The 18,946-nt window shown below is 40.3% G+C and overlaps 1 protein-coding gene across 17 annotated transcripts in view; it reads left to right on the plus strand.

Moving 5' to 3' along the window:
• The window catches only part of ZBTB20 (zinc finger and BTB domain containing 20), a 492,240-nt gene that overhangs the window by 316,172 nt on the left and 157,122 nt on the right, over positions 1 to 18,946 (plus strand). For 16 of the 17 annotated variants that reach the window (XM_069867452.1, XM_069867468.1, XM_069867442.1 and 13 more), the window contains one exon: positions 10,623 to 10,723. The exons of the other annotated variant lie outside the window; for it this stretch is intronic. The gene's annotated coding sequence lies outside the window, so the exon portion shown is untranslated. The remainder of the gene's footprint in view (positions 1 to 10,622; positions 10,724 to 18,946) is intronic. 17 annotated transcript variants of the gene reach the window in all.

An 18,946-nucleotide genomic window follows, 5' to 3' on the forward strand; every position in this document is an offset into this window, starting at 1 on the left:
TTTCTGAGATCCACCCAAAGCTCTCTGCTCAGCCAAGCCAGTTTTCTTCCCCAACGGCTCATTTTTCAGTACACAGGGACAGCCTGCTCTTGCACTGCAAGGATTTCCTTCTCAAAATGCATCCAGCCCTCTTGGGCTCCTTTGTTCTTTAGGACTGCCTCCCAAAGAACTTTATCAACCAGCCTTCTGAACAGTCCAAAGTCTGCCCTCTGGAAGTCCAAGGTGGCCGTTCTGCTGACCCCTCTCCTTACTTCTCCTAGAACTGAGAATTCTGTCATCTCATGATCGCTGTGCCCCACATGTCCTCCAGCTGTCACATCTCTCACAAGGCCTCCTCTGTTCACAAACAACATGTCTAGCGGGGCACCTTCTCTAGTCAGTTCACTCACCAGTTGTGTCAGGAAGAGCAGACTATTGCCTAACTTTGGACAAGTCATAAGATTTTTTTGTGTCGACTAACTTGAACTCTTCATTTACTTAAAATGCCAAAGGTTTATTGGGAAAAACAAGTGTCAATCCTTGCAGTGAGTTAGAAAATTGTCCAGCTTGCTCTCTTCCCAACCAGCTCAGAGTTTTGGTATGTTTTGGGTTTTGGTTTTTTTTTTATAAAATTTTATCTTCCTTTTTCTGTTCCTCCAGAAATGAGACAAATCTCCCAAGAAAGTTTTGTTACTGGCTGCCATGTGAGGTGGTCTTGGGGGTGATGGTTCCTTGGTTATTATTTTTCAAAAAGAGGGAGATGGGGAGAAAGGAGAAAGGAAAAGGGATGCATGAAGTGAGTTAGCAGACCAGACGGGGCAGTAATGTTACACTGCTGTTTAAAAGTCCAAAAGAAAAAGTGCTGTGTCTTAAAGTAAGTTTGCGATGATGTGTAAAATAGTTCTCTGTGTGAAAAACTGTATCGATTTTTTTCTTTGTTTGTATAGAGTTTGTTCTCAGAATGGAATGGCTTTGACATTTTGCCTTCTCATATACTTAATCAGTCATTTGTGTCATCCACTCCTACACGCATGTGTGCTCTGTCTTCTTTCTGGCTGCCAGCAGAGGATGGCTACTTGCTACTTCATCTAGGTCACTTATAGAGCTACAGGTAATTGATAATGGTCTTGGAGACCCTGCTGCAACTCTGGTGGTCGTGGTGTGTGTGGTGGTAGGAAAGACATGCATTGCATGGTGACAAGAGTGAGTAGCACAAATAACTGACTGTCATAGTCCCTGATACAGTTGATTGCCACATGTGCCAAACTACAGGAATGTGTCAGCTTTTGAAAACCAAAGACTTCGATGTCATCAGGAGCTGGAGGTTACTGTCATAGTCCTTGCACTTGTTTCCACTTGGTTTTGCAGTCAGAAAGGTAGCTTTGTGTCTAAAAAAAAAAAACAAAAAAAAATTATTTTTTTTGCTTTGGTGAAGGTTGTCACAAATAACCTGACTGACAAGATGATGGTGAGAACAAGACCCTCTTGAACACTGCTCTTGCTAGTAGTCCCCATTCTTACAGTGAGATTTTATAGCTGCTGTGGTCAACAAAGTGACCAAAGACAGAGAGAACTTAGGGAACTGTTTTTAGTGAAGCAGGTTGACTTTTCTGCAGCAAAAATATAAGTGGAGAACCACAGGGTCTTGCTGCTTGGCTTTTCATGCAGCACTCCATTTGCTTGTCAGGATGCTCTTAGCTTCTCCAGATTTTCTTGCAACAGGCCTGGCTGTCGTAGTGACAGCAGCTTCCCTTTACTGTCATCATTGTCAGACAACTGTGCTTTTGAGGGGTAAGGAGGCAGCTGGCCAGGAACCAAGCATGTTGGTGCTTATCCCACTTGGTGTCATTGCACTGAAAAGATGCATGGGCAGTGGGGGCAGTTGAGCCTTGCAGAATCAGTGCCTGTGCCTCTCACAAGAAGGGAGCAAACCACTTGTGGAGTCCCACTTCCAAGGGGCTGTGTGCAAAGGAGGTCGCTGAAGCCATATTTTTAACACAGTTGGGTATAAATGGCCCATTTTTACCTCTGCATACATGATCTACATCATCTCTTCACTTCCTTCCTCTTTAAGTGATGTCTTATGCATAGATTTGTCATTTACGCTCCAACTGCATTTTGCATTATTACATTTTAATGATATTTGAAGTTCTTTCATACATATTTGAGTTCACTGATATAAATGAAAAAAAGAGAAATAATCAGCATACTTGGTTTATCTGATGGAATAAAAATGTTATATCATAACTTTTGCAATTTCTTGGATAAGATCAAGCACAACATCAAATACTAAGAAAGGGTCCAAGAACAGCTGTCTATCTGAATGGCTCTCAAGTTAGGGTCATTTGAAGTCAATAGCTGACCTTTGCAGTTTGTACCTCAGATGAAAAAATCATTTAACCAATTCTACCCCTTGAGCTTAGTAATTCATGTGTTTGGTTAAAATAAAACTGAGATCCGAGTGAGTGGCCCTTCATCCTCTATTTTTTTTTTCTTTTCCTGTAAAAACTAACATCTCGCATATTGGCTTTGTTTGAGGATGCTCTGCATGATCTAGAGGGTCTAACCTCTTCTATCCTATGTCTCCTGCCAACTTACGATCTGTTATAATCCATTAGGAATCTTGAGGCTTGAGGGCAGAATTTTGTGTAAGGATAAAAGATGCTTTCATGTTGGTGCTCTGGGATATTTTTTTTTTTTTAATTCTTTCTCTCATTCTCCGTTTCATGAAAATTCATTAATCTGTGACATTTAAAGACTCTGTCTGAGAGGTGTCTGGAGCAGCGGCCGGCTGCATACATCAATAGTTTCTCAGAGTCTGGCACTCTGTCAATATTTGGGGGCCTCAGTAACAGCACTTAAATGCACTGCCTGCCAGCCGTCACGCTCTTAGCATGTCTGTAAGAGTCTGAATGAGCGGATATTAGCACGTCAAGTCCTTTCACAACTGGCAACACTTTAGAGACAAACTGCTTGGTAGGTATCTCTCCTCTTCCCTCCCCTCCTGTTTTCTGGCATGTCTTCTTTGTTTATCTGATGTGATTTATGTATTTACACACAAATATGCATCCTGTGAGGAGGCATCATAAATCCTGAGGCTAGAGGTGATATTATGGCATAATCTATATAACAGTGGAAATGGGCTGAAGCTGGATTTGAACCCAGAACCAGATTAAGCTTGGGTTGACTCCTGGGCCAGTTCAGTCAGGAACAGAGTTCTGTTTGGATTTCACAGTGCCAAAATCTTTAGAGTTTAGTTCCAAATAATGAGAATCTTGGACAAAAAATTTACAGGAAGTGCTACTGTGGCATTATTTCAACCAGCTCCAAACCAGAAGTGGAAAACAAGCCATTCCAAGGCTTGGGTTGTATTCAAATCAAAACTGTTAGAGCAGGTTCAGAATCCAGACCTTCTGTTCCTTTTTTAATCCTATCCCACTGCATAAATTGGATTCACAGCTGACTATTACTCTAGATTACCCATGAAATCTAGCTTCTCAGTGGGGAAAAATATTGGGGAAGCAAAATATAACTTTTTCTTCTTTCCCTCTGTGGAACAGAAGTAGAGTACAGGAAATACAGATTCACAGATTTATTGCTGTTGTGGCCCCCTCCCCTTTTATTTGGTTGAAACGTTATGGCCAGAGAGCAAGCAGTGTCTTTTATCACACAGTCACTTTTATTTTCTCTTTACCAGTTGTGCTTCACCTCTTGCTCATCATGTTGCTGGATCTATGGCTCTGAAACCAGATTGTCTAGAGTAGTGAATGGTTACAGTGTCTGGAAGTTTAGACTGGCTTTTTAGAGCAGAATTACAGGCAGAAAACAGGCCATGAAAATCCATCTGTATGTTTCCATTTCTAAGTCTTCTTAGAATATTCTTTTCTTCCATCCTATTTCATGTCATGTATACCAAAAGGAGATGATGTGATGGGTGCAGAGTGAGTGCTTCATTAGGGACATTTTCCTGACTGAATTTTGGAAACAAATTCTTAGATGAACAAATCCAAACTCGGAAGCTCTCTGAAACCACTTCCTTACCATTCCTACTTCAGAAGTCCAGTAATACCACCTAGTACCCCTCAGCCTTGACCTCCAGAACATCCTTCAGTGCTAGCTTGAGTCAATAACTTCTTAATCCTTTTACTGTAACATTCAGAAAGGGTTTTTTTTCAGTAATCTTCCAACCTTCCCCTGGTAACACCTGCAAAAATTTGGCACAATAACAAAATAGACAAAATTATTCTGCTAAAGCTATTTTGCAAGAGTAAGTCAACTACAAAAATAGCTAACTATCCCTTCTCAATCATTTCTTTGCTCTTTTTAGCACTCTCTTATCTGCTGCCTTTATCTTGATTTTTCCCTTACTCCAACTACAGCTGCATCTGGTCTTCATCTTCCTGTTTGTGTCCCCAGAGCTCCTGCAATTATACAGTATTTTGTCACCTGTTGGCAAAAAAAGGAAAACCCTGTGAAAGTTTACAAATGTAAACTCGCTGTAGAGGCAGTGAGTAACAACGGATGCATTTATCCCTGCTTCAGGCCAGGCAGCAAAGGGAAAATAAACAGGCTTAAGTCTTCTGTGAGTATTGGAGATGCATCTGGCTAGATGGCAGCAATGGCCAATAAGTACAGACAATTGTCAGGGAGAAGGATTTATTTTTAATTATAATAATTGCTTCTTTAACATGACGTGGGGGCAGTCATATACAGAGGGGAATTGCCGACTGAAAATGATGCCCTTGGCAGCGTCCAGCGTTGTCTGTGTGCTTCTAGGAGTCCCTTTGCAGGAGGCTGGAGGTGAGGCACAGCCAACAGGGCTATGAAATGGCAGTGGTGTCTCCTAGAGGTGAGCAACAGCCCCAAGGATGGAGAAACATAGCATGGGTTTAAAGCTATGTTAGGAAGCCAGGACATCCGAAGCACCGAGGATCAGGCCCACACAGTAGGAATAATCATGCTGTGTACTCTACAGTTGCTCTTTCCCAGTGTCTACTTTGTGCTGCCTTTTACAGTCTCAGCAAGGGAACACACAAGCTTAATGTAACCCACGCACCTTTTGTACCCTGGGAGTACATCTCAAGACATAATGGGGCACATTTGCAGCTCCATCCCCAGTGTTTTAAAAATGTGACTGACGTTATTGTCAGTGACAGCCTTGTGTGCTCTGAAAAGCCTCCCCACCCCCAGCCCAAAGTGCTACTCATTGAAGTCAAAAAGTTCGTAATGTTGCATTTGTTTCTGTTGGTGTGGTGTTTATTTTCTGATGAGTTCTCAAGTTGTCTTTTGACTAAGGTTGGCTTTGCAAGACATAAGGGGTCTTCAAAGCAGAGGCAGGGAGACCTTTTCCCTTCAGCCTCACAGGCTGTTCCCATCTCTGTACAGGCACTGGACTTGCACTTTCCATTGCTACCAATGACAACTGCGTGCCTAAAGACCTGCCCAAAATTTGAATGTTGCTTGTGAGGCTTTCCACAAAGTGACTCTTTCAATGCAGGTACCTTGCTTTCCTTGGAGGGATGAGAGGATTTGCCCACAAATGATAGGGGTACAGAAGTGAAGGGATCTTGATTTTCAGATTTCATTCAGTGTAAGTGTCCCTGTTGGTTTCTGGTAGCTCTAAATGATATACTTTCTTTAAGCACTGAAAATGATGAAGCAGGAAAAATCTAGACTTTTAGTCCCGTCATATTTTACATCTGTTAATAAGTAATTGATTTTAGAAGAAGCTGATGTTCCCATGATGGGCCACTAAATATAAGCAAGTGAAACTATCGGTATTAAAACCAGATTTGACTGCAGCTGAGCAGTTATTTGTATTATAATAAATCATATAGGCCCCAGCTGAAGTGAGCAATCTATTGTGTTAGGCACTGTACAGAAATGCTGTAGGAGGTACGTCTAGCCCTGACGAGCTCAGAGATGGCAGAGACAAAGTGTGGACAGAGAGACAACCATAAAGAAACAAAATAATAATTCTCCTTGGATGCAAAGACAGGGGCTGAACCAAGAAGAGAACGCAGATCCCCTGCCTCCCTGCTCTTCTTCCATTAAGTCAAAAGCTGGTCAACTCATAGTTTGGCCTTTAGATTGAGATCCAAGTAAGACTCTGAAGTGTTTTACTTGCTGAAAACTGCTTGCCTCAGATACAGGTTAGCCAAAACTATGGCAAAAAATAAACTGAAAAAAAATTAAAAGAAATGTTTTGTAAAGCTGAAAGTTTTGCTTTGATATTTCTAAACAAGGTTTCTGGTTTTGTTCTGAAACAGGGTCGATTGTAATTGAAATGTATTGAACACAAATATAAAACTAGCCCATTTTGTTAAATGCCTAGGTGAGTTTTGGGTTTTTTCACCTTTCCATGTTGTCAGTGTAGTCAGGTAGCCAAATAAATCAGTTATTTGCACAACTGTAATTCTAATTAGAGTGCTGGACCCTGGGGACTTGAGCTATATATTTCAATACAGTACATATTTATAATACCAAGTATCCTGCCTGGTACTCCGTATATAATAATAGCAACAGTCCAGTGCACAGGGGAAGACCCAATGCCTTTCAGCTCTTAACGTTTTTACTTTCAGTTGCAGTCATATTTTGGAAGGTGTTGCTTACAAGATAAAATTTGCATTTATTTGAACAATTCACAAATGGGATTCACTGCAAAGCTATCATTAAAGGGAAATAAAGCAGAAGAAGAAACAAAATATACATTCCCAGCAAAGTCTGACATGTAGACACTTTCAGAGATCCTTGTTGCCACAGGAAAAATGCCATTTTCTCACTCTGACACTACCCACCAAACTCCTGAAAAACAAACGGATGAGTACGGGGGGTGTTTGCAACATACAGCAACTCAAATATTCAACCGCATTGTTGTCTATGTCTAGTGTTTCTACCTTACAAAATATTTATTGATTTTTATGCCATCATTCCTATCTTGAATAGGTTCCTCTCGTTCCAATTCAAAACCACAGTGCCCATTTTCTGTGAATGACTTCCAGGGCATGGTACTCTGGCATCAGATATTCCTGATGTACTTCCTGCTTGTGTCGGTAGCTTTGTAGGTAGCTGGTAGGAACTGAAGGAGTCAGTTATGTTTGTATGTATGCTACTCTTTCTCTTGTTTTGATTGATATTGCTTAGTGTTTACTCCATTTACATATGTCCCTGAGAAATAAACTCATGTTGTTGAAACTTACAGCCTTGTTAGAGAAGCGCTCATAGGACAGGGTGAGTTGTATTCTTCTCACCTTGGTAAGCATGGTATTCATTTTGCTCCTTTCTTGCAGAAAAGCCTGAGCTGTGACACCCAGAGCACTCTGCCACTCCCTTTGCAGTGCCACTGCCTGTGATTTGGCACTTGTAGCACTCCATCCAGGAGATGTTCTCTGCAATGTGCAGGGCCAATGCTGGTTTTAGTTCTGCCTTAGTCCTAATTGAAAGGCTCAGGTATATGCTCCTCCATATAGTCTTTTTGTAATGAAATGGACTTCTCCCTATGAACCTAACTGGCTTGGTAGGGGTAGATAATGATGGGTGGGACTGGAGACTTGACCTGTGGAGGTGAGAATGCACTGTGGTATGTAGGAGAATGGGCAAACATTTTTACTGAGTACATATGCATGTAGAGTGTAGGGAGCTGCCTTCGTTAGTCTTCATTTGTTCAGAATTTCTGCTGTTAGGTTTCGACAGTCTTAGTGCTCAGCCCTAGTGTTCAGCATATTCTGATGTGATTACTTGGTGCCTGTGAGACTTGCAGCCCCAACAAGGGAGGTGCCCAACAGAGGTCCTCTTGCTGTTGCTGCCAGTGTCCTGATGTAGAAAACTGTGGATAAGTGAAATTTTTATCTCTGATGGCTGCTGTTTCCTTTGTGTGCGGACTGCTGCTGTACCAAACAAAGGTTTGTCTAGACCAGAGCTCAGAGTTACTTATTATCCTCATAATCCATTTCCTTTTGCCAACAGCAGTGGCTTATGTGGATAAGTCAGAAGGGAACGCTCACATCACGGGTAGCCTCTTTTCTATGATCTTCATTAAGCTTTGGACCATTAGCTCAAGATGCGTGATCGGTTTTGTTTGTTCGAACAGCAAGACAGGCAGAGTCTCTTCTGAGTGTTTCTTTCAAGCAAACCAGCATGACTGAAAACTGGGAGCTTGCCAGAAAATGTTACGTGAAGTAGTAGTGGCAGGTTCATCTTAGTGTGGGCGGAGAGAGAGCTGTACCCTCTATTTTACTACTTCAAACATGCAGTGTCCATATGCCATAGTTGAGCTGCTTTATGGATGGAGTATGAAGACGACTACTTGATCTCCTTCGTGCAAACACTGTGCGAGTGCTGTAGATATATAGACTTATGGATATGAGTATCAGCTGTTGTTGCAGTCCAAACACACAGCATCAATATTCAGTATGCTACAGACAGTCCCGGTTTTCTCCTTTATATTTAGTATTAGTACACAGAGCCAAATACTAAAAGGGGGGGGGGGGGGGCAGGTCACATGATTAAATTAATACCATTAATTATTTAGAAACAATCAAAGGAAATACAAGACATCTGGCTTTAAGCCCAAACAACTCATGGCACTGCTGTTGCCTTGTAACCTCATCAGCTCTTAGTCCAGTCATCTCTGTTCTTTCATTACAAACAGAGGAGATGCCCCCCCATCCCCCAACCCCCGCCCCTTTCTTCTTTCATGCCTTATTTCTGGCAGCTTGGAACACAGATCACAAGACTGGACCATAGAATTGTCTGATTTTGTGTATAAACTGTGATTAGTTCTACGATGAAAAGCCATTCCCCCCACCCCATCCTCATGGCATACAATACTCTTTGATTAGCGGTGTGCTTCAGCCATAGGTTGTGTTATTCTCTTCCTCTTAGTATTGGGAACAAGCTCCTGTAAGAGGGAAAAACACTGTTGTTACTGGAGTCATTACTGAAAGTCACTAAACATGTGTTTTACAGTAGGCTGCATGTAATATACAGTGAGAGACAGTGCCTGTCCTGAAAAGTGGACAGTTTACGTAGGCAAAGAGCTGGACGAGAAATAGCATCATGGAGAATGGAAGCACTTGGCCTGTGATTGTGTGAGAGGACTGCGGCAGACACAGTCCGCTGACCTTGGCATTTACCTTCCCTCACTTAGGCCAGTGGTCCTATCCTTTGTGGCAATGGCCAGGCATTTTCCATTGGAATGATTTTTCAGTGGAAACTCTTTTTCTTGAAATAAAAATTTTCCTTGGGAATAAGTGTTTTACCCAAGAAAAGCAAAACCAAATATTTTCCAACTGCTGGTTCTAGAAAGCTCTTTACCCCATTTTCTAGCTAGTTGATGGAAAATTTCCATTTTGGTTATTTGAAAGGTGAATTTTTGTGGGAACACCTTCTCATTGGGAAAAAAAAAACCCACTTAGCTGCATTTTTTTATTCCGGCTAGGGAACAGAACATTTTGGGGCCCTTTTTCTGCCAAGCGATTACATCTTCGTGATGAAGTGGTTCCATTTTCTTTTCAGCTCAGTTCTTTATTAGAATAGATGATTTAATACAATCTAATCATGCAGTTCTCATCTTCTGAGGGTAAATTAGTACACAGAGTTTCCTGAAGAGCTTTTACAGTTATTGGGGTAAAACAAAGTTTCTCACTGATCATTAGGGTTCCCCTTTTCTGTGTACTGGTGAATGTGGATCCATTTTGATTGCAATTTTGGTGTATTGAAGTCATTCTCATTACATCTGTGTCTGTGGAGAGGCACTGACTTTCGTTTTCTTACTTTAATTTGAAATGCATAGTTTCCCTGGCTTTTATCTTAAAGGTTGCTGAGAGTCAAAGAACTCTGGTTTTCTGAAAAGGCATAGAGACTTCTGTCACAGTAAGGATCTCTAGACAGTCTTTACCTATTCTCAAATACTATTTTGAAGATGCACATTCCCAATTATCTGTGAAAGAGCATCAAAATATGCTTCCTAGGTTTTGAGAAGCTTACATCAGCCTACTGCTCTCTATTATTTGTAGTATTCCATAGCCTACACTTGTCTTCAGAAAATGATGGCATCAGTTGAACATATTGGGTGTGATTTTTCCAAGTATGTAGTTATCCACATTTTGTTCCCACTGCATTCAATGTGTGTTAACACTACCTTCAACGAAGGCAGAGTTAGGCCCATGCAGAAGGCTTTAAAAACCAAAAAAACAAAACCCACCTCTTGGACCCTGGGCTGTTTGCAGGCAAGAACATATGTTGTGTGTGCTTCTTCTGCTTTGCAGGGTGTTTGTTGAAGGGTTTGAGGCTGCTCTCTGAGTTAGTTCATTTTGATTCTATGATAGGTTTGTTTCTTTCGTGTTGTCCCTTTATCATGTGTTTTCAAAGAATTGTATCTTTTGGAACTAAATTTAAACACAATTTCACTGTATCCAATAAACTAAGAAACCATCTTAGATTAAGCTGTTCCAAGGGATTTTTTTTCTTTGTTTACTTACACTAGAGCCAGTACTTTTTCTTTTGTTGTCCTCGGATGTAGTCAGTATATACCATTTGTTGTTTATGTAAAACTTACCTTTTTTTTTTTTTTTTTCTGTTTCTGCTCTTCCTTTACTTTGCCTTTTCCTAACATCTACATCACATGTTGATGGCAAGAGCAGCAGTGGTTGGCAGTTTTCCTCAACTTTGCAAGAGAGAGAGAGATTTGGTTGGAATGAAACCTCGCTCTCTGTACAGCCTGCTTGAGATGCAGCACTGAAAGGTATTGTCTTATTTTCTAACTGGAAAACCACAAACAGGTAGAAATCCCAATGCGAAACCACCTATTGATTCACAGCCAAAAATCCTTTGGCAATATGTTTCTAACTGTATCTAGGTGAAGTGGTTGCGTGGCTGGTACTCACAATATCTGTCTGTATCTGTGAGTTTGGCAGACAGGCTAATTAATTTGAGAAGTTTTTCGACTGCATTTTAGGTAGAGTTAGCAGGACAAAGGATTTTCTGATATTAGCATTGCTTTTTTTTCCCTAGAATAGCATACATCACTCATATAGCTTAGTTCAGCATTGAAAATACCAATCCTGAAGACACATGCTGTGCATTAAAGAGCACAATGAGACTTGTTGAAACAGCTGTATGTGCAGAGTCCAGACCTGCAATAGCATAATATCCTGGATATCAGGATTGAGGTGGATGAATGAAACTGTGAAGGCAAAAGTTGTGAAATACCCTGCTAGCAGCATCAATACTTCATCTTTTGACAGTACTACAATTCAGAAAATCACTTGAAATCAAGTTAAAATGCCTTCGACTGCTACACATATGCTCCCTGTGATGTGTGCATTACAGAAGGAGCCACTGTGCGCTAATATGGCATTAAAATTTTGGACTCCACCCACAGAAATTAATAACATTCTTGAAATAAGAGTGATGTCGGATCCTGACACATGCAAGTCCATATGTTCTTGGACATCTGTCCTCCAGTGCTTGAGAGAAAAAGAAATCCCAGATACTCTTAATTTTTTATTTCCTGTAAAGCCATGCTTGGAAAGTAGTAGAGTGTAAGTGATGGCAGGCTTTGGTCCATGGGTAACTGTGCAGCAGAGCCATATTTTATATTTCTACATGCTCTTATCTGTTCTGTTCTGTTTGTGGTACTAGTTGACTTCCATGGATTTGCATAAGCATAATTTAGAACAGATTTGGGCCACACTATTTATATTTGTGCAGATTGTTTGTGAAACAGTTACTTCCTGTGGATCTGTAGCATTGTCCAATGTTGTGCAATGCTTTCATATGTATATATGACTGATTAAAACACAAAATGTGTTTTGAAACAACATGACAAGGAACAGTAAAAGCCACACAGTAACTGAGCTATGCTTGGCTGTCCATATAATGTCCAATTAATGTGGTTACTGCACTCTGAAGCCTTTCCAAGGTTGAATAAGACATACTGTGGCCTGGTAAAAGACACGTTTTTTCCTGAATTTTCTAAAGATTTCTGTTACAGATGCTACAGTGACATGAGGATATTGTAATCCATATCTTTAGTAGCAGTAACAATGAAGAGTGTGAAGTATATCCCCAAAATCTGAAGGAGCGAATTCTAGCCCAACAGTGAGCTGTGTGTGAGAATTCTATACATTAAAACCTAATCTGTGCTGAAGAGGAGCACTTTGAACTCTGAGCATAAAATAAAAGATGTTCTGTTCTCTACAACACTATCTTGAGCTAAACTTGGGATCTAAAAGCCAAGCGAGGTTCTTTCATCACCACTCATAAAGATGCTGTAATTCAGATTGTCCCCTCAGGCTGTATTTTGACAATGTAGTAAATCAAGCTTTGGGAACTTTCTACAGGATCGAGAACTCTGTCACCTCAAAACGCAAAGCATGAATCCATTATAAATTCATTCTTCTGAGGGAGTTTTTAAAATACATTTTGAAGTGTTGACTTTTACCAGCAAGCTCCATACCGTATCTGATATTTTTGTTCCCTGATGCTAACATTAACACATATAGGAGCTGGCAGAAACGTGATCTTATGTCCGCATGTGATCCAGATGAAATTTGTACTGTGGAGTTATCCATTAGTGCAGTGTGTTAATGTTGTTAATGATCAAGTGCTATGAACTCAGTTACTCCTCTGCATTTTGTTATCTTCCTGTTCTGCCTTCATTACTCAAATCTACACGGGAAGGTGGCACAAGCATCAGAAAGAGCAAAACTTGATCCATGTTCTGAATGGGATGAGAAAATATGTTGGATTTAATACACATGTATCAACACTTCCAAATCAGTGAGCTGTGTTGAGAAGAGTGAAAAAAAGCTAAGCCTTGTTTCTCGCATGAAATTAAGCCAGACCGGTACAGGAAAAGAACACAGGAAAATTCCTTTTACCCTGAACTCTTAAGAAGCTAATGAATAGGCTAAGCTTCAGAGTTTTCATTTGAGGACGTGTTTGGCCATTATTAAAATTTGCCTGTAATTCTTATTGTTTTTCTCTGCCCTCCTCCCCTTTGCTTTTCTGTGTTGCGTGATGAATGTATCATGCCCTGATTTTGCAATTGTAGCTTTGTGCTTTAAAGCCACGCTGACACGATGAATGTCTTTACTGAATTATACTTCAGAATTCTTCCAGGGAGTTTTTAGTTTGGAAAGACGGAGCTGCTTGCAAAATTTTCTGTTTGAGAAATGCTGTGTACTTGAGCCTATATGATTTCCTTGATCTTGGTGGGCCAAGGCGATTCTCAATCTCATGATCTTGCTCTCCTGGAAAAAAGAACAGAGGAAGAGAAGAACTTTACAGTGTGGTTGTTGATACTGCTATGTTTAAAACCTATTGTTTGCTGGAGTTTTGAGAGGTTTTCAATCTGTTTTCCTTCTCTCCCTGACCTAATTAATTTTATGGAATATCCCCAAGGACATAACTTATGTGACAAATGAATTACATTAAAAGTTACTGTCATGGTATGAAAACATTTTAAAGTGGTAAATTTAATAAGTTTCTGTATTCTTTCCCTCTATAAATAATGATCTACCAGTGATAGTTTGGTTTCTTTTTTTTTCGGAAAATTTTGGGTGCATAGTGACTAATTGCCAGTATTAAAAATACTAAAAAACATAAATTAAAAAGGAGAAACATTGTAATTCAGCCGTAGTTAGCAAAAAGCTCCTGACGTAGCACTAGCTGTGAAGTAGGGCTCTTTCCTTTGATTTTTTTCTTCTCCTAAAATAGAATTAAGTAAAAAAAAGGTCAAATAATAGGTAGTATAGAAGTCTGCTCTCCTATTCTCTGTTTACTGTATAATAAAATCTAGCTCTCAAGAAGGGAACTTTTAGGAAGGAAAAGCACGTACCATTTCCATTGCTGTGTTCAGGACTGTCCCATCTGGAATGTTTGTATTAGTGAAGCTGTTTAACCTTTTGAAGTCTATGGATCTTTGTGCTATCTTTTCACGTAAACTTTTTATTTTATATCCACACAGCCTACTGAGTTCAGTGAGATAGCACACACATTAAAACATTTACCTTGGGCTTCCAAGGCTGTACATGCTTTTCAGAAAGATTGAAGAGACGAGGGGGATAATCATTGCTTCTGGTAAAAACAATAGGCGTTTTACTAGCAACAAGAGCAGAAGCAATTTTACTCTAATTTTGGGCCAAAATGCAAGTTTGGAATTTATTTGCATTCAGAAGTTTTCCAATAGCATTACAGCTAGTTGCTTATTTGTGACGTTGGGTAGTGACACTGAGTTTCCTTTTCCATAGAGAATGAAATGCAGGAAATAGCTTAAATGGGAATTAAACAAAGTATGGTGCATCTTTAGTAATTTTTGTTTTGGCTAGGTGGATTAATCCAAGGAAAGGAACTTCTTTCGTAAAAATAATCTGAACGTAATAGAACGTCCCAGCATTAGTTCAGCAGAATGTCCAAGCCAGTGCTTAAAGTTAAACTTGTGCTCCAGTACTGTGCTGACATGGAGCGTCTGTGCCCTGGCATGAGCTTTTTGACCCAACCATGGCCAGGTCCCAGCAGCTTACCCTGAGCAGGATTTGGGAGGATCTTTTGGTAACTGGGAGGAACCACCGAGCTGGTAAATTTGCCTAAGGGGATGATAGCAGGGAAAGAGTGTTGAGCAGGGTACTTATTTTGAAACACTGGATGCACTTTTTTTTTTTTTATTTTCTATTTCCATCCTGTGTTCCCAGCTTTTCTAAAGGGCTCCTAAGTAATTTCAAAATCAAATGACTTCACTAGCAGTTTTGTGGCCCTCATAAATATGATGAAGCCTGACTCCCTCTCTCTCTCTGTCTCACTTTTTCTTGAGGTGCTTAACAGTCATATGGCATTTAAAAAATCTTCCTTCTACATCAAGACAACATATTTCTTTAGTTAAGATAAGGTTCAGAGGCAAATATAAAACAGTTTTTTATGTTAGGTCTGCAGTAACTCTATTTTTTTTTTTTGGAGATGATAAGTTATTTTCCTTTCTTTAGGTGGATTATAGAGAACACGGTACTGTCCCACAGTCCCCAGCTTCAGTTTTAAAATGGATCAAGTTCAGGTTCTGACATACTTGGCAGAGTACCATCATTTTTCTACCCCTCCCTCAATCTGGGCCATAATTGTGGATATCCTGTGGACTGCAGCCCAGAGACTGCCAGTACTGGGAGCATACGGAAGGGAAGAGATGATGGCAATAGCTTTGTAGCTTGACCTGACATTTGCATTGTTTCTCGGTCGCTAACTGTGATGAGGGGAGCAGAGGGTTTGGCACAAACTGTAAGAAATTGGTCAGGATTTGGAGGAGCAATCTCCTCTACCTGACTCAGCTGATGTTATAGGTGCTGTTCACACTTAAAAAAAAAAATACAAATAAGTAGTATTTTAAATAAAGATAAAGGAAACAAATAGATAGAAAAGTAATACTCTGGGTAATTCCACTGCTTATGATAAGGTTGCACTGGGGATAGATGTTAACCCCATAAAATCCCTGAGTCACAGACAGCCTTACGACAGACCCTGATAGCTTTGTGGAGACAGATTATGTCAAGCCCTCAAATTTGGAAACAGCAATTCCTCTGTAGTAAGATTGCAAATGAACACCCATTCAGAGATTGCCAACATTATCACAGTTTGTCAGGGTGATCTCACAGCCCACAAAGCGCCGTAAGAGATTGCTTTACAAGTTCTGAAAGATTAGAGTGTTGAAGTATGTGACACCAGAATGATGTTTTGATGCCTGGCTTTGTCAGTCAGCCAGACAAATAAATAATATCCCCTGGTTTTATTAGTGTAAAGCATAACAGGTAATGGAAATGTATAGGGAAGCACTTTCTTGTCGCAGCTATATGGAGCACTGAAATGTAGGCTAAACAAAAATGGGATGTGGTAATGTCAAATCCTTCAAACAAGCAGTTGTGTACCTGCGTGGGTCAGTAACTGCAGTGCAGTGCTTATTCTTATTTCAGCGAGTAGTTATTTAAAATATTAACATTATTGCATGGCTAAATGAAACAGCAAAAATAATTTGGCAGTTTTGGGGTTTGATCATCTACTGACGCATGAAAACATATATCCTAGTAAATTAAGGATGGAGGTTTGGCTAGCAAGAAGTAAAAGGCATTGACTACAGAAACTATGGGTTTCCTTGGCTTGGGAGTGAAAGCAGTGCAGGCATGCAGTTAAGAAATGGCAGAGTAGATGAGTATAACACACTCTTTACTTTAGGAAGTAAAAAGTAGATGAGTATAAAATCCGGCATTTCTTCCCTGGCAGGAATTGTGGAAACGCTTTTGAATAATATGGCATGCTCAGGGTTTTATTATAATTTTCAGGTACATAAAGCTTAAGATATCAATGTGAGAATAATCTGCAAGCATGAAATTGGTTTTGGGGACTTTCTGTAACAGCTGAACTTCACAGGGTACCCTTTTCCAGATTTCATTGATATTCAGCCCAGACTTCCATAAAGGATGGGTGGTCTAAAAATTTATGGAGCCTCAGATAAGTGATTCCCACTGGTAAATAGTTCCAAACAAGGCAAATTTGTCAGTTGTTTTTCTTTGATACAAAACACTGGTATATTTCTGTAGATACCAGAGTTCCACCAAAGATTAGCGGTGGATCTGATCCCTGTCAATTTTCAGCCTTTAAACTTTGTGGAACAGGAAGTCTAAGATGCATGTTTGTTGCAATACTTTATTCTTACAGAATGACGGAGCTGTAGAAATGTACAGCTACAAACTTCTGTATCCCTTATCCGCCTGTAGTTAGAAACCATCATCTGCAGCTCTCTCCTGCCTTGACACCTTGACATAACTTGCCCTTGTCTTTGGAGAGATTTTGCCCCTATTTCTCCTTCCTTATGAGCAGCAGAGGACTCACGTGTACCCAAGTATTAGCTAATGATTGTTCATGCAAACCTGAAGAAGCTTGGATGAAAGACCCTGTATAAGGGCATAGAATTATTATGACTATTATTAACTGAATGCCTAAACCTAGACAATGTATTTGCACATGTAAGTAATTATGATGCACTTCAAGGCATTCTGTTTGTAATGCTTTGTAATGCTTTGCTCTCCATTTCCTACAAATCAAATTACTGAGGAATAGATTTGATTTCCACATCATTTTGAAAATATTTTCTTTTTCTTTTTTAATTTCCTTTGTATTAATTTTTTTCGAAGTTCAAAACACAACCAACTGTGACAATGCATAAAACCAAACAAAAACCCCCCAAAGTATAACAAAATTAAAGACGGCCTAGGATGATATGCAGCAAACAATGTAAATCATACCTAACAAACATGGTTGTAATAATATACCTTATCCATGTCTGATCCACTAATAACAAATACTTATTCAGAGAACAAATAACTCATTCTTCTTCTTAGTGAGACAGAGAGAGAGGCAAGCCCCAAATTGAAATTATGTCTTACAGTCTAAACAAATATGAAAAACCTGCCAAATCTTCTTATAGAAATCCCAACAATCTCGTATTTTCTTTGTATCTTTTGGGAATAATGAGATTGGGAGGAGGAGGGAAAAAGGCTAGTCTTTTACTGGAAACACGTGGCCTGACCCTGTAGGTTTTCCCTGAGAAGTCCTTGCTGCTTTCTGTTGAAATATTTCTGTTGCAAGTATTGGATTCAGACCAAAACCTGAAGGCACAGCCTGGGGTTGTTTTTAATAATTAGGGATTTTTCCCCTCTCTCGTGAGAAGTATCTTCAGAAGAGCAGTGTCGACACGCAAATTATAAGTGATACCTCTGGTCAGTTTATGAAGGTTGCTAATAGAAATTAATCAATGCTTTCCTCTCTATATCTTGTCAAAATAGGTTTTTGCATGGGTGTGATAGTTGGCACAAGTACTTCCCAAAAAAGGAAAAAGGCAGATGTTGAGGTATCTTGCAAGCCATAGTACACCTTACATGCCACGCAATGCTTACTTGTCATTTGTGACTAGGTCCCAATTCAGCTGGCTGGGATGACAGCTTTGCTGCTTCTCCTGTCAGTATGAGAGCAGTTCTGGCCTAATTGCCTGCTGGTGAGAACTTACGTTTAATGAGGTTTAAAGAAACTGTGTAGAAATATTTGCCCTTTCTTACTTTAGAGACTTTGGGGTAGAAAACACCTGTCTGTCTGGGGTGTCTTCTCTCGCCCTTCTTGCGCCTTATGCTCGTCACTCCTCCCCTGTGGGCTGTAGTTGTTGAGGTGAGAAGGTTCTCAGTCTTCTGCCTGCCTACGCTGGTGAAATCACTGCCGTTGCAGGGGCTCTGTGCTACGAGGTGTAGCAGGGTGCTTTTGTGTGTCTTTTGATTTTGCTTTGAAGCCTCTTGTCAATTGGCAGAACCCTCACTTCCTTACCTGCTTCTCTCCCACTGTCCCTACTGATCCCCTTAGTTACTGTCCTGCTTGAAATGCCCCTGTGCCACCCTTCACACAGATGTGGTCGCACCATGCCTGCACAGCAGTGTGCAGGCAGCAGCAGGGGTGGAGGAGACCCATGTTGCCTAGACAAAGACTGCTGCTTCAGTGTCTGTGTGAAGGAGAGCAGTGGTGCGCTCATGCTGAGTTGTACTGTTCCTGCTGGCCATCAGCTCTGCCCCTTCCCCAGCTTTACACCTTGTCCTTCATGGCAACTTAAGATAGATATATACACATCAGAGAGAAGAGCAAGCAACCCAGTGATGATCATTGCCAGAATGACCCAAGTGTCTGATTTGTGTTGGAGACTTCAGGATTTTTTCTTGTATATCCTCAATATTTGTATTAATACTTGAATAATTTTGGAATCTGCTATTCTCCTTGCCTAGTCTGGGAGGTTATGGTTATGAATTTTTCAATCTCCAGATGATACTTCTGTCACTGTTATTACTCCAAGTTTGAAAAGCAACTTTAGCTGAGTCCAGGCTGCCTCTTGCAAAGATCCACAGTCTAGTACATACAGATAACACGTATACGTAATGATAACAAA

The sequence above is a fragment of the Phaenicophaeus curvirostris genome, chromosome 1, assembly GCF_032191515.1.
Source record: "Phaenicophaeus curvirostris isolate KB17595 chromosome 1, BPBGC_Pcur_1.0, whole genome shotgun sequence".
NCBI classification, from domain to species: domain Eukaryota; kingdom Metazoa; phylum Chordata; class Aves; order Cuculiformes; family Cuculidae; genus Phaenicophaeus; species Phaenicophaeus curvirostris.